The sequence below is a fragment of the Daktulosphaira vitifoliae genome, unplaced genomic scaffold, assembly GCF_025091365.1.
Source record: "Daktulosphaira vitifoliae isolate Bord-2020 unplaced genomic scaffold, ASM2509136v1 Scaffold_3, whole genome shotgun sequence".
Taxonomy (NCBI): domain Eukaryota; kingdom Metazoa; phylum Arthropoda; class Insecta; order Hemiptera; family Phylloxeridae; genus Daktulosphaira; species Daktulosphaira vitifoliae.
This window is the reverse complement of record NW_026099574.1, coordinates 12,143,037-12,158,568: the sequence shown is the minus strand read 5'-3', so window position 1 is coordinate 12,158,568 and position 15,532 is coordinate 12,143,037. Positions and strand designations below refer to the sequence as shown.

The window sequence follows — 15,532 nt, the reverse complement described above, 5'->3', positions numbered from 1 at the left end:
TTTTTTTTTTTGCACTAATATTTTTTGAACAGCACTAAGGGAAAATGTCTACGAATAGATCGCAGCAAATCGATAACTTCATTATAAGAAGAAAAATTCCTCGCGTCGAAACACCACTGGTATTTCAGTTATTTACACTCAAACAATCAATTTTCCCCAACAATCTATATTAGTATGCATATTATTTTTATTTTCCTGCGCTATTAAAATGCTTACATCATTATATATATATATACATTACTTATCTTAGCAGTCATAAAGGACGGCAACGATTGAGACGACATTATAATGTCGTCTCACAACTAACTGAGAACCCTTATACCTTTTGATCTAATTATCATTTGAATAAAAATTTTTTTGCAAGTATAAATTTTTTAAAATGCGTCACAAATGTGATTATTATTTGACTCTAAACAGACAAAATTATTATCGATCCAAAACATTTTTTTGGGAGAAAAGGGCTATAAAATGGCTATATTGTAATTTTGAAAAAAGTAAGAAATAAGAAAGATATATTAATACTTTTTTCTTGTTAAAAACAAATAATAAAATATTCCTTCGGCGTAATTTAAGAGTGCATTTGATCAATTGATCAAAAAAAAAAAATTACAGAAAAATGATAATTGAACCAAAAGTTAAAACGTTGTTAGTAGATCTGAGACACTCAATACATGACAAATATATGTTATTGTTTATCGCTTAGTGTTGGTAAATGAGTATGGTGAATTAAGTTCTATGGGTTAACAAGAATTCGTATAACTATTTTACTGACTTCTAAAATCTCTAGCACTACTTAAAACACCTAAACATAGTCTTCCTACCATAGAAGTCTAGAGAGTTTATGTCTGAGAAGAACTTACGTAGTAGAAGCTTTTAAGTTCAAAAAGTTCACACCCAATATAAATCACGGTGGTATACCTGAACAAAAGTTGCAGTAGTGTCTGGTGTTATTAAAAGTTTACTGACCAATAAGAAAATGTCCGTTTATGATCAAACACATTAAAGTGGACCCAGAAGGTGAAATTAATAAGACCGAAAAGTAATCCGATAATAAGCAAAAATAAAAACGCATGTAAAAGAAAATTACAGAGCGATCCGCTAACTGCGACTCATGCAATATCTTCAAAAGTATAAGATAAAATATAATTTTATCTTTTCTGAAGTTATTAGTATCCGCGCATTTTAAATAGCACTAAAAAATATAGTTCTATTCTCTTTTCTTTGCCATTAAAGTCGTGTTAACTTGATTTTTTTAAACGGAATCATACGAGTTCAACTGGCTGACAAATTAAAAAATATTCTAGCTAAATGACTGATCGATAACAACTATTGAAACAGTATTTTGAAAGTTATTAACACTTATGAACGCATATTTGGGTTGGAGGTGAAGCGCGATCCGTTTATTTTTATCTCTAAGTATTTCCTAAACTCTCCTCTTCTTTCGCAGTGATGTAAAAATATTTATATTTTTTAATTTAACGGTTCAAAAGTTGTTATTGACGAGTCATTTTCTTAGTTAGATCGTTTATTATTTGTAAGCTATTTGTTATGTATGTATTTTGTTTAAAAAACCAAATTCAAAACAATTTAATGGAGAAAGAGGAGGCAATAGAACTATATTATTTTGTGCTAATTGAATTGAGTAAGTTTAGGTATATTTTGAAAAGAAAAAAAGTATATTTTATGCGACATAATACAAATTAATTTTAGACAAAACTCGAATGTTATAGAATCTTTTGATGGCGATACAAAATATTATGTGTTGTAAAAAATGTGTTCCTTATAACAACATGGATTATAAACGAACAGATTTTATGCATTTTTTTGTTTGAACCCTTTCGGTAATAACCAAGTTGTTTCGGAAAATTGTATGTAGCGTATTAAAAGTAGCGGAGATGATTTTTTAATATAACAGGAATACACAATATTTCTGATTTTCAAATAAATTGTTAAATTCAATATTTTTTTCCTATAAAAAGCCCTGATATCATCAGAACTGCACAATTTCTGATATTTTAAATTCTCGATTTAAAATACATGTTTTTATTTTAGAACAGATACAATTTTTTCGTAAACCTTGGAATTTATCTTTTGTCGTCGTTATCCTTTCAAATTCGAACGGATGTAAAAGGACGTATAATTTATGTATAATATGTAACATGTCAAGTAACTAGGAAGCGAGTGGGGTGTTAATAGAACAACCGCTCAACCGAAATCCAGATGACGATGAAGAGAATTACATTATTGCCCTGGCTGTTTCGGACATCGGTTCGTTTAACAAGAACGAGGAAACTTATTTCATTAGTAGTGACCTCAAACATTAGCTTTCTTCTGCACTCTACGCGAACAAGTGGAGAGTGTAATCGTACAGGGCGGCCGCGGTGGAAGAGGTGATTTATTTGCAAGTTTCGAATCCATCAGCGTGGTAAAAACTGTCCGCGTAGACTGCCGCAATGGCTTACACTCGGTAAACAAACGAGTGGCTGTGCTGCATAGAGTATATCTGTAGGGGCGATCGATGTTAAGATTGTCGGGTCAGACGACCGAAATAGAAGTTAACTATTGAACGAAGGGTAATAAATTACGGTTCAGGGTGCCCTTTATTCTTTTAAACTTGGAAAGTGTATCTATGCAAGAAAATTGTGTAAGTGCGTTCCAGTGCATTTTTTACATCAATCTATACACCCAAACTGTTAGATGAACAGTTACGGATTTGGCTATAAAACGCCCACGACTAATCCTACTTTCTTGTATCATAATTAACATATTTACTTGTGATTTATTGTTTTCGTATTCGTTTAATCGGATCCGAAAACTTTTGAACAAAACAGATAGTTAAGTTACAAAAAATTTCATTATTTTTAAGAAACAAATAAAACGTAATCTTTCCAATTTTGAATGTTCTATTTTTGAGATTAAAACTTTAACAAATAAATATCATCAACGATGATAATTATTACCAAAATATTTCAAGTCCCTTTCATTGTGTATAAGTCATATTATACAAGGATATTAAGAAATATAATGGTTACACGGCGGTAAACAATTTTTATCAGCATGTATTTTTATTAAAAATACATTTTTGTGTGACCTATGTCATACACGAATTCATTGAAAATGGATAAGCATACACAAAAGTGATTTCTTTTTCTCGCCATTAAAAATGTGAAAACGAAAGGTATTAGTAATCTTTGTTTTTGTACCCTGTGGGGTCACCCTTTATCAGCACCATCTTACAAATGTATTCTTTACTCCATTTGAAAAATAAATGATGCGGAAATGTCGAATTTGAACTGAAGGTTTATGACTTGTGAACACAAGTCAAATTTGACATTGAGCCAATTTAATATTTATTATTTCTACGTTATTGTTTTTATTCTAACAATAATCTTTAATGTTATCTCGAAGATGTCATATTATTCTAAAGTTTTTCTATATTTAACAAACTATGGATTATTACTTAGATGTAAATAAAAAAAAAAACCATAAGAAGTTAGTTTTAAATTAGGGGTCCTTATGATACTCACTTTAATGTGGAGGTGCTAATTAATTTTATTATACTCGTATATGAGATATGTCCAGAGTTTAAGTTCTGGATTTTCCTAGAACAAACACAGTTTTTACTTTTTGATACATCAATGTTAAGTCAATCTTCATTTATTCAAACACATTTGTTGTTTAAACCCATTCTAAAAAACCAACATAGAGAGGTCGCAGTGAAGACGTGCCTTAATTGTGACAATTATAAATGATAACTGACAGTGATTAAAATCACTATTATAAAAAACGTTTCGATGCAAATTTTTAGATAGTGTTAAATTTTCAGAAGGAATTACAGGATAGTCCAAAAGAAGCATTCGTATTCCTAGTTATATTCTGAAAATAATTTTTATTGTAATTTTCACAGAGAAATATTATTTGTAAAAAATTACAAAATATTGGTATATTTCGTTATTTGGACGGTAAAGGTGAATCAATTTTAAGTATGAATTTATCAAAGGAAAAGATAACTTAATTAGTTCAATTATTCTGACATTTATTAGTTAATTATTATTTCAGGTATGAAATTGAAATTGTAATTTGTCATAAACTATTGGTAGATAAATAATTTTTTTTTTTAATGGATCGTCCCTCTCCCCTTTACTGTATTTATTGTATTGACATTAAAAGTTGAAAAATTCTCCATGAATATATATTATTATAACTAACCTTGAAATATTTATTGTTATTTATTTTTCTAGAAGTACTTATACTCCCCTCCTATATGACTACCCTATATTCGACCTAAAATATATGCATGAATAATTGAAAAAAAAAATTAAACGTTGTGCACTAATTATTTTTTTTTATAAAATTTTGTATTACATAAAATTAATTTTATTTTGTGATTGCATAAAATTTTACTCCAGATTCCTCATTACCGCAATAAACTATCTTGGCTCAACCATACTTATAAATATATTTTTCAATCATAAACCTACATTGTGATGAAATAGTTTTATAAATAAACATCCAAGCTTGCATGTATTTATACAGCACAAAAAAAAATAGGAGCTGTTAAATAACACGAAAAAATCAAGTTTATCATTTATGTTTTTGACTACAAGGATAATATCTTGGAAAATGGTAAATTACGTCTCCGGCAACGGAAGTATTGTTATGATTATTATTATTCTAATGGGGCCACTGGAACTACAAACCTGACACGTAATTATGTGTCTGTGGTCGCTGTTCCAAATTAAATTCGTAATATCCAATTACACGGTTTGCGTACGACGAATTCATCGGTTGGAGGGAAGAAAAACAGAATAGAGAAAAAAAAAATTAAAAATCTATTTCGCTTTTACACCCATGTTTCTGTAATAAAGTTAATTTGCAGATAACAAGCGTCTTGATAAAAATTAACCGGGAAAATTGTAATTAGTTGTAAATTTTACGCATTCAAAAACTGTTATTGAAAAAGCTAAATATTATGGATTCTCATTTTCTTTTATTCTATTATCTTTCCAGGTGTATATATTTGTACCATCGTGATAGTACTTTTGTATGTTAAGGAGGTGTTAGTGGTCAGTGATATACTTAAAACACTCGTGTGTTATAATAAATGTAATGAAATAATGTACACGTGTTACGTGACCAGAAACTAAAGACAATAAATACACAAGCTATAGTAATATGTATGAACCTAAATGAGTGCGTGTACTGTATGCAGTACATTACCGTCATGGATATTACGAAAGAGGACAAATAGTTTTACACAACACCCTTTAGGTGTATTATGAGGGATCCTGTAGAAGACCATTTGTTTCAGCCTAGAAAGCGACAACGTCGTTCGAAGAGCATATTACCCGCAAGTAACAAAGGACAATATAAATTAACTACTTCTTGAAGGGGTTTTTCTTGATGAAAAGTCATTGGAACCTGGGTGCTATTTTCTTAAATACCTAATAATATTTCCAAAATAAATGGATTTGTTGAAAGTAGACATTTTTTTAATAGTCCCGACTACACCAAGTTCGATTAGATCTAAATCGAAATTTGTCTATTTTTAACAAGACTTCTTTATCCAAATCAGTTTTCATTGTAAATGTTTTTGTTAAAATCATATAAAAATTATTCTCAGTAAAATAACTATTAACTGATAACTATAAATTGCTATTAGCTCCCAAAAAATAAAACCAATTATTAATAAATTAATACTTGTTACGTTTAATAGCAAACGCTTTGGTTAAACCGCACCGTGTTTCATTTGTTTCATAAGTATACAATAAAACGTTAACGAAAAAAGTAATAATATATTATAACTATTTCGAATATAAATATGAATATCAGCCTACATTATTCTTTTGTAAATACACCTTTTATGTATAAATACATGAAATTATTCATCAATAAAAAATTTGAACCAAATCGTTCCAAAGAATAAAATAAAATATTATAATCTCTCTTTTAATATTCTTCATTAACTATTTTAATACTGAAAAAATAATATTTTTACTTTTTCATCTCACTGTAATATAGAACTCTCTTTTAACTCCATATTTTATACGTAGAGTTCACAACTAAAGTGGTTTCAAATATATATATATATATATGTATTTATAATGCTTTTCTCTTTCACTTAATGCTTCAAGTACTCAATAAATTGAAGTTATCAACTCTTCATAACAAAGCTCGTTTTAAATTAATTTATATAATCCTTTGTTAAAAAAACAGTAATCATTATGCTTCACAACACCAATACATACAACTATAAGTTGTAGTAAATATTAAAACGAATTTTTCAATACAGTTTTATGATTTTCAGGAATAAAATATCGCATAGGCATAACATTTAATTAACTTAATATATATTTTATTTTATGTTTTACATTTTTTTTAAAACTTCAGTTTACAAGCCTGCATTTAGACTATTATACTGGATTTCAACGAAAATTTCATTCTATTTTATATTAATATTTTTATTAGTATAATAACTTTAACTAGTGTCCGAACGATTGTGTTTAATTAACGGCTACGATTCAAACAGCTTTGACGACACTAAGTCAGATTTTGTATGCGAATTTTGGATTGCCGTGCGCAACGTCAACTATTGTGTTTGTTTTTTTATATTAGTTTTGGGTTTTTATATGCAGTGGCATATCTGTTGATTTAAAGCCGTGTAAATTTACTTGTCGTTCCGAGATATCAATTGTGTGTAAACGTCAGTGGAATGGATTATTTTATTTACTCCAAATATCGCAGTGCTACATTTATGTGCCTCTGCGCTATATATGTACCTCGACTTAAGTCGAAATTATACAATGTTTGCAGGCGTATTATTGTCGTCAGTAATTATCAGGGGCTTCAATTTAGCCACGTTCAGTTTGGTTTTGCTGTTAGTTAGATGTGAATAACCAAAAATTCACAAATCACGAAGTTGTCCTTCCACAGTCAGTGGAGTCCGCTGAATCAGTGGATTGGACCGAAACAACCGTTTACAAGAAGACTAATATCCACTGATATTACTGTAAGTAGGAATACTCAATACTTTAACTCGATCTCGCAAATTATGTATAGTTTTATTGTTACCGAAACACATAATTTTCTATTAATTTTTCCCAATTATTTAGAAGTCTTCCTACATTAAATCGCTAGTTCATATAACAGTTTATCTAAAATAACATTTAAAATTATTGAATACCTAGTAAATATGAAAAAATATCTTAGATTTTATTTTCAATTTTCAAGTGTAAGAGACTACTTTGTGTATATATATATATATATAATGAAAAAATCGATTTAAATGTTAATTAGAAGTAAGTCAACTTTAAATTGTCTATTCTTCAAAAAAAAAAAAGATAAATTTAATTGACAACTTTCACTAGTTATACAACAAATAAACGTATGAATAAATGAAAATGCTATTAAATTTATAAAAGAAAAACTTCTGGCTCACTTTCACTTTTAAAGTGCAAACTTCTTTTAAAATTAATTTGCTTGGTATAAACGCTTATTATATTCAACCGTTTTGCCTCCGTAGAAAACAGACTACAAATTTTCTACAAACCATAAAAAATAAACGAATGCAGTAAGAGTTTATTATAAAGTAAAAAAATATTGAATGAATAAGCATTACTTTATTTTGTTATATAAATAATGAACAATTTCACAAAATAGAATCTTAAGATCTCGAGTAAAATCTTAAAATAATAACAAATCTTTTGAGGCTTTGAAAAAAATATTTCAATTTTTATTCCTAAACCCAGTCCAAATTAAAAAAGATCCTTTATCTAATGATTATTTTTATATATATTAATCAAATAAATCATTACTGTGTTTTGGTGAAACTTGAAATTTTATGTCGTAAAATTTACAAGGTTGGATTGAAAAATTATTAGTTTAACATTTAAATATATTATAATGTTATGTATAATTGATTTTTACGTCACTAAATTTTTATATTAAACGTTAAAAGGCTCGAAACATATTTTACTGTCATAAGCAGTTTTCAATATGGGCAAATAGCTACTTTATTTCTTACATATTATAACAGTTAAAAATAATTTATTTTTGTTTTAATGAGAATTGTATTACGTTATAAGTTGAATTATGTTCAATGATATTTTATGTTTATTGATATCACATATTTTTTATCTTCTGTTTTTTGATAACGTTTTGACAAATTTTTTTATTTTAAACGTTATAATTGTAACATTATTTATAACGTTACAATTATTAATTTGGAATATTCTAACTTCAATCTTGAAAATTCGAAATCGATTGATGGAGTACTGTATGAAAGAGTGATAAAGTAAAAAAATTATACTGAGAGTAAATTATCATCTAAGTGGAATTTTCGTTGGAGCTAAAAATAATAATGTGAAATCTGAAAGTAATTGATCATCAATCAGCATTCATTTGCATAACATTAATGTTTGCTATGCGAATACGCATTTAAATAAATAAAATCGTTCAATCAAAATAGATTGCTTAAACGAATATTAACTTTGGAGGCGATGATAAGTAGAGCACAAAGTGATTGTAAGATTTATAATCGGTTTGTTCAAACAAATAATTGAATCACAAACAAATTAAACATTTATTACTTTATAATACAGATATAACTTGTACTACTAAAAATGTTGAAAAGAAATTTGTTTATAACACGTACAGTAAAAATAGAATAAAATAAAAGTGTGACTTTTGCATTTATCCTGTACACTCGCAGATTCAGTCATACTTATTTTAGACCTCATCGAGTGCCTAAATCATATTTTATTTTTTCTCTTTTAAAGAAAATATTTTGCAACTGTTTTTTATTTATTTTATAATGAAATAGCCTGTTGTGATTTAAATCTACATTCAACAAATAATGTTTAGTTATGAAAGAGATTTTGGCGTAATGCCAAATACTTGTAAAATAGAATTTAACTATGGGCCCAAAAAATATTTTTTTAAGCTAAATGATTTCTCGTCAAATAAATATAATATTTATAATCTAAAACCCTAAGACATACACTAGTGTTTTTCTATTATTATTTCTAAATATACAAGATAGGTAAATAACATTTAATTTACTTTTACATATTATTTCGTGTAATATTATAGTACAGTCTATATAAAAAATACAGAATTTAATTTAGCATAATAATTGTGTTTCAACAGTAATAATTAACATAATATAATGATCCATTTTCATTATTTAACAAAAAATAATGCACACACAACATCATACACAACAAACTTGAAACTGAAATTAATCATAAAAAAAACAAACTGATTTGATATGAATTTTTAACATAACTTAAATTTATTTAATGTATAATTACTGAAATAGTGATTTAACTTTTAACGGAGAACAAAATTAAAATTAATTAAAGGTGCACAATTGAAAACTTGTCAATTTCGCTTTAATCTACACATTAAATAGTTTTGCTCACTGCTCGTTAGTTTAGTTCCGTTAACATCCTCCCTTGTTTATATTACAGTGGTATTAATTACAAAATACTACAGACGAAAGTGGCTTTTCAAGAAGGTTTGATGAGCTTACGTTACTCTGTGTTAAACAATTTCTTTTAGACAAATTTCACGTGCAGAAAAAAACATTAATTAAAACTACTTTATAATGCAAAATTACAACAAAAATGTATTAATCATACTTTTGTGCGATTACTTTGTATACATTCAATAAATATCTATTGTGATTTATTAAGTAAAAGTTATCCCTGAAATATACCCTTAGGAATGTTATATTTTTATAATAAACTTAATATTTACAATAGCTTATAAAATTTAATCCAATTTTAATCTATATATTTTTATGAAAAAATCATTATTCAACGAAAAATGATGGAGTACATACCACATTTATAGATCATTAGGTTTTATACAAACAATAACGAGATTAAACGTATTTTACGGTTTCTAAACGTCCTCATTACTGACAATAACCGTGAATCAAATAGTTTATTGAAAAAAATCAGTAGTTCCTGAAATTCAAAAAAATACTTTTTTTATCTTTTAGTAACGAATGTATTATACACTCGCTCAACTTCAAAAACCGTATAGGGTTAGGCGGCAATAAGAAAATATATGGGCAGAGCCGAGAAGTCCAAACACTTTGACCAAAATATGGTCTAAAACGGGTTTAATATACGTTTTGAAAACGTTTATAACTCGGTGTGGCAAAAATCACTTGAAACGTGCGAAATTATAAAATACCAAATAATCTGGATTGTATCCAAAGGGCGTTCGGCATCCCTTAACCATAACTTCCAAAGGGCAAAGAAAGTTTCAACCTCTTCTTCTATTCTCTGAACACATGGAGGTAATAAATTTGCTTTGCTTCAGGCAGTTCTATTTTTTCCCATTCCTCTTTTTTCGCTCCCTTCCTGTCTCGAGCAGTGAATGTTCTATTTACTCTACTCGGCCACTGCCCGCACTTCCTTATACAATATAAACACCGACCGTGTTAACCTTAAAGTTTTCAATTACTACACCACACATATCGAACAACATGACGATTTAAATTCAACCGGAAAACTGTAATTTCTCATATGAAATTCAATAAAATATAAACGGCAATGTAATGATTTTTTTCATTGGAAATGTTCAACTGCTACAATCATTTTCAATATAAAACTATTAATTTTGTAATAAAGAAAATATTTTACAGAACATCGACTCTCATATACGTTATCGTTAAAAATTATGCAATTATACATTCTTAATCAGTAATTTGATTTTTCCAATCATTTCCGATTTTTCGTTAAACTATTTTGTATGATAATCATATAAAAATCAATAACAGTAGAATACTTACGAAATACACAATTTCGAATTTTCACAAATTGATGAGTTTATTTTCTAAAACAAACATTTTAAAATTAGTGTAAGATATTTATTATATTTAAAAATTGTATATTTTAATAGCTATACTTTATAAAATAACGTTTTCATAAACATTAACTCACGGAATAAGTTCAATAAATGGTTTTTGTGAAAATTTTACTCGAAATACTATTAAAGATATGGAAAAATTCACGTATAAATGTAAAGTTATGTATATGTATTATTACATGGATAATATAAAATATGTAGTTACTCCAAGTGTTAAAAAAATGTACACACACACTGTAGTCATTAGCATAACTTTACATACATTTATTATGGACGAATATCAAATTTTAATTTACCGATTGAATGGAAAACTTTATATTTTATAAAAATGTATGGCGCTAAAAAAATATCTTATGTGCATAACTTAAAATTTGATTGGGGAAAATTTTTAAGACGTTACATAATATGCAAAATACATAAATGTTAAAGGTTCAGATATTTTACCGAAAAACCGTATTAACACTGATTTATGTTTTTAATATGCGTAGTAAGATTAAATAAATCGAAAAGGAATAATTTTAATTTAACGAACGAGTTAAATAGCAATCGAGTAATTTATAACAATACGTACAGTTGTCGAAACAACAGTACGCAATTAATTTTATGTAGAATAAAAAAAGTCACTAAACGTTAAGTGTTCGCGTTTTACAGTACTTTAAATACTCAATATAAGAATTCTACATACGGCGATGTCGAGTGTGAGGAGAGTAAAAAAATAAAAGTTCTTTCCTGTTGAGAATCAAAAAAGTCGACTTTTTGCGGTTTACCGAAGTGCCGGCGCTTCACACAAGCGAGTTAAAGATAAGAAAAAGAAAAGTATGTTTTTATTGAATGAATAGAGTCCAGAGTATAAAATATTTAAATTCGAACACGAGCAAACGTTTTACCATCGTGCCAAACGAGACGGTTACATTTGACATGCAAGTAGCATACATAAAACATTTACAATAGTACAACGTACGGATAATAAATTGTAGCCCCTTAGTTGCCTAATAGCTTCTATACCGAGCAGAAATGGCCTCAAAGCCTAAATCGGTGTTTTTGTACTTGCCAGTTAATAATTTAGGATTGTTTTTTTAATCTGCTGAACAATTACAAAGGTTTAATCTTAACGTCACCGATGTGTATCTCTCAAAGCGGTATTAGGGTAGGTATTTTTTTTTTTTCATACATTCGACCAAGCTTTGCCCATCATTAAAGATCCCTCAGCAATAGCCTGCGGCATATGATTCGGTATGACTTTTTAGTGTAAAAGTAAACACGCCCAGTTTATATGTTGAACACGTACAATGTTTGTAATGCGCTCCGGTTGTATATTACAAAATGTAAATATAAACAGGAGCGATTTTACCAAAAGAATATAATAATTATATAATAACGACGTTTCGTTAAAAATATTTAATAGTACTCGCAACCATATAATTGAAGATAAAGTACCACGCGAATCCTTTAACAGCTTTTATAATTACCGACTCCTATTTTCAATGTATAACGGTTCGCAATACTGAACGTGACAACGTCTATTATTAGTGTTGTGTTATTTTATGAGACCGGCGTACACGCCGACACGATTTTTTTGTATAGAATCCACATTTCCACTAAGACCTCTCTTATTACGCGAAAACCAAAAATTTAACAGCTGTTATAATATTGTTAAACTCGATTATAGTTGGGGATTTGTGATCGAACTTGGTTCATAATGTTCATCAACCGCGAGAACTAATACCAACGCGTGCTCTTGACAACCATCAACAGTTGTGGTTAAAATATATTCGATTTCCAGACCGCAAGGAAGCACCTGCTAACATTCGTAATAAAAATAAGTGTTTATAATTTATGTACTTGACGTTGATTGTCCCTAATTTTATGTAAAGCCAAAACTAACCAACGATTTTATCGATTAGGTCAATAGAGCTTTATTTCAGCGTAATTGTGATGTATATCAGTGTGCACGACGATCATATAAAAACGGTATTTCGAAGTTTTAACGATAAAATAATGATTGTCAACCGTAGTGTCAATAAAATAATGGGGAATTTCATTGTATTTTACGAGCTGTCAATTGTAAGAAATTTGCCTTTATAAAAATACATTTTTATCCCCGTGGACATCATATTTACTTTTTATTTACCTAACTATATTAATATAGAATCACAATTTAAACGTTACAATCGAACCTGAATGTCTCTGGAGGTTCGAAAATAAAAAATGCTATTTGCTGTATGTCAACGAACACTATTCAAACGTCACACATTGTACACATGGTTGTCGCAGTATATAAGGACCCTTGGCAATTTATATAGGGACCGTTGCCCACGACAAATATTGTAAATGACTTGTGTCTGTTACTGGACCGTTTCGTGCGGTTTCTCTCACGAGATTCATGAAGTTGAATTAACTTTTTAGTGTAATACTTTCAATATGTTTCATTTTAAAGTCGTAAAACATCTATTTACATCATTCGCTACGTCACGAAATATTCGTCCAGAAAACAACCGCTGTTGATTTATGGCTTTGGAATTTTTAATTATGCCGCTAGAAATGGCTCTTTCAATAAAAATGTTATTTGCAACAGCCTTCGATTTCGAATGTTTGTATAGGTTGTGTTTGTGGCCAAATCCATTTCAATTTGTTAGAAAGGTATTTTTAATAATATTAAAGCCACAAAGGGATTAGGTACAAACGAAAGTGGACCACCACAGTGCGTTTTTGAGCCACAGATTATGTGCGTATGTGTCCGTTTGTGTGTGTATCTCTTTTTCAATGCACGTGAGCACACGTAACAAATAAACCGATAGGAAAAAGACAGGGTGGTTTTCTAGTGGTTTTTTTATTCCAAAGTTGTTGACTAATCGATTGGGTTGATTTTATACATTTGATAAGATCCACCGCGAGTCGAAAATAATTTCAGCCGACGATAAAATAATAAGGCACCCAAATTCATTGTTCGGAGGTTTGATTGAAAACGTCAAACGCATGATGGCCCGCTGTGCTATCAAATTAATCTAGCTTGAAATAATTAGACGAGCGTCACAACGGTACTGGCATATCTTTACAAGTCAGCTCCAATTATTATTATTAAAGGGGCCTTTTTGCACTCAAAACAGTGTAGATTGCTGCCTACACGAACTACCTTTAAAATTAATGCCATCAGATAGGCGACCGCGTAAGGTGTCACCCCAATAATTTAAGTGTTATCATTTTTGATTACATTTTCTTATAATATGAGCGTATTTATTATCATTAATTTAATCTTCGATGCGGACCTATGAAGGTATTGTTTTTACCATAGTGAGTTTTTACGTCACATTCATTTTTTTTCATTTCAATATACGACAATAACCTGATATAGTCCTAACATTTTAGTATTCACAGTAATTTTTTTATCATAACCCACTCAATTACTTACACAACTAAAATAATTTAAACATTTTTTTTGGTTACCTTTAGTTACGTTGAATTATTAGCTGTGTTACTTTTTAAGATCAATCCTTATGCAAGGGTATCAACTTTGTTTTTTCAAATGGGAACAAATATTTTGAATTTAATAAAATGTTGAGTTTTTATTTCAATAGTAAATGGCATTTGGATTTTTAACATGACTTTATTAGACATAAAACTTAAATGTTTTAAATATATTATATGTTCATTTCTCAATTTTCGAAAAGTTCCGGATCGTTTACATTTTTCAAATCTATCAGATTAAAACATAAAAGTTTACTTTCAGTTAAATAAAAAAAAGCGTTACGACAATTATTTCACAAAAAGTAATTTTAAATCAATATACTATATTGGTAATAAAAATAATACCAATGCTATTACAAGAGTATTCTATTCATTAAAATATATTTTTTTCATTAAAAACTTTAAATGTTATTTTCAACTTGATGATACTTAAGTTGCTTAAAAATAATTAATAAAGTATTTTTTGTTTGTTCGCGACCGAGTTGTTTTTATAGTATAAATGATATATTATTGTATTGAAGAAATGATTTTCAATAGAAAAACAAATAGCTATTAAACTTAAAATAATATAATCAAATGAACAATCGAAGTTTAACCATTTAAACACAACACTTGCTGAAATATTTACCTCTCCGATAATTTGACCACGTTAATAACGATCTATTTCAAAGTTTTTAATATGTACATTAGGTTATTTGTCTGAAAGTTCCACGCTGTTAGCAGGTTTTAAGTCGACCCAGATGATGTACACGAAGCAAGGGTTGACTTTACACTTGCTAATGTATGTTTTGTTGACTGTGGTTAAAAACGCCGGGGTGTTATTATTCATTATTACGCACCATATACCATTATTATTACTTATCATTCTTAACGCAAACACCGCGCAAATGTCAGAGATCGTATAGGGACAGATTCACACTTGTAAAGCCCATTACTTTTCAGTTCATTATACGTGCGTAATTGTCGTTGTTAATTTTATTATGTTGACTAATTTACGTAATATGTTATCATCCTTTAACATAAAAACTGGATAAATGTGTTAAAACATTCGCAATGTACCAACAAAACTAGAAATCTACGGTAAGTTTACAAAGCAAATAACGGTACAACGAGTCATTTGACCATTGCTAAATATTGTTAACTAACAAAATCAACGAACTATATTACAAAGAAAGAATAATGTGCT

At 28.6% G+C, this 15,532-nt stretch overlaps 2 protein-coding genes across 11 annotated transcripts in view; one reads left to right on the top strand and one right to left on the bottom strand.

Moving 5' to 3' along the window:
- Positions 1 to 15,532, bottom strand: part of LOC126900213 (uncharacterized) — a 136,704-nt gene that overhangs the window by 96,068 nt on the left and 25,104 nt on the right. For 7 of the 9 annotated variants that reach the window (XM_050675735.1, XM_050675732.1, XM_050675738.1 and 4 more), the window contains exon 3: positions 10,805 to 10,848. The exons of the other annotated variants lie outside the window; for them this stretch is intronic. The gene's annotated coding sequence lies outside the window, so the exon portion shown is untranslated. The remainder of the gene's footprint in view (positions 1 to 10,804; positions 10,849 to 15,532) is intronic. 9 annotated transcript variants of the gene reach the window in all.
- The window catches only part of LOC126900216 (uncharacterized), a 55,941-nt gene continuing 47,279 nt past the window's right edge, over positions 6,871 to 15,532 (top strand). For both annotated transcript variants that reach the window (XM_050675746.1, XM_050675747.1), the window contains exon 1: positions 6,871 to 7,009. The gene's annotated coding sequence lies outside the window, so the exon portion shown is untranslated. The remainder of the gene's footprint in view (positions 7,010 to 15,532) is intronic.